Below are 1226 nucleotides of genomic sequence, written 5' to 3' on the forward strand. Positions count from 1 at the left end.
CTCTCCCTGTCTCCGCTTCTTCCGTAAATTGTGGAGGCCCCTAAAAAGTGCATAGCTTGAGGGTGTGTTTGGAGGAATGGATAATCATGCAAGGGAAAAAATATGAAAAACCTCTCTATTTAACTAGGAAACTGAAGATTATGATTTCCTCCAGCATACTTCCACTAAGAGACACACTGTTGGTTACAAATGAAAATATCTGCATACACACCCCACCTACACATGTGTAAACAAAAAGACAAGCAGGCAAACAGAGCTAGCGCTGACTCGTTGTCTCAGTGCTTCTTGGACTGTGTCCTGCTGCACTTGTGGCCTCTGCCTTGTGTTATGTTTATTTGTGGGTCAAGTTGTTTGTGTTGTGGTCAAAGTGAAAGGCAAACACTTCAGCTCCTCCAGTGATGTGTGAACAAGCAAGGAACGTCCCCCTAGCCTGCAGAGCAGCTGGACCCGCTAGCTGAAGAAAGCTGAAGGGCCACTGGAGCCATACAAACAGATAGTAGTAAACTGTTAAATGTGTCAACTAGAGGGCTATTACTGAGTAATTAACTCCACAAATCACAGTATATTTGAGAACAGTTGATGATCATTTGTTTCCAGAACTGTTCAGATAACAAAAGAATGCCCACAATAAACAATAAATCAACATTTCTTGAAGCTGCTTTCCAGACACAGTTAGACACAGAAGCGTTTCCAGATAGGCAGAAAAGAAAATCAGATTTAGTTTTATTAACAACTCTATAAGGCTTGGCTACAATGCACTTGAATGTGTTCCAATACACAGCATATAAAAGGTGGATGTAACCATCTTGACATCACCCACTGCACTTTGATTTTGAAGACCCAGCGTTATCTTCATGGATACCAGTAGCTTGTGTATTTGATAACCCAAAGGAACCATATTTGGATGCGAGAAGGGCTAAGTTATTAGATAATGCGGGTAACCTAGATTACTAAGGCACATCCACAAAGCATACAGATGCACTGCACAGACAACCAATCATGTTAAGTCTAAGATGATTCCTCCAATAGGCCACAAGCTCAGTAAAGTGGTGAAGTTCATTGACTTGAGTTAGCTGTGGTGCACCTATCGGCTTCGGCCACTTGTGTCAGCACCAGCTTGTCACCCAAAGTGGCGAACCCCCCAAATATTTGGGAGATTTGAAGCCAGCCTCAAGTGGCTATTCAGGGAACTACAGGTTTGGACAGTCCAGCACTGACTTAAATTT

The sequence above is a fragment of the Perissodus microlepis genome, chromosome 12, assembly GCF_051167445.1.
Source record: "Perissodus microlepis isolate ML-2025 ecotype Zambia chromosome 12, ASM5116744v1, whole genome shotgun sequence".
Classification (NCBI taxonomy): domain Eukaryota; kingdom Metazoa; phylum Chordata; class Actinopteri; order Cichliformes; family Cichlidae; genus Perissodus; species Perissodus microlepis.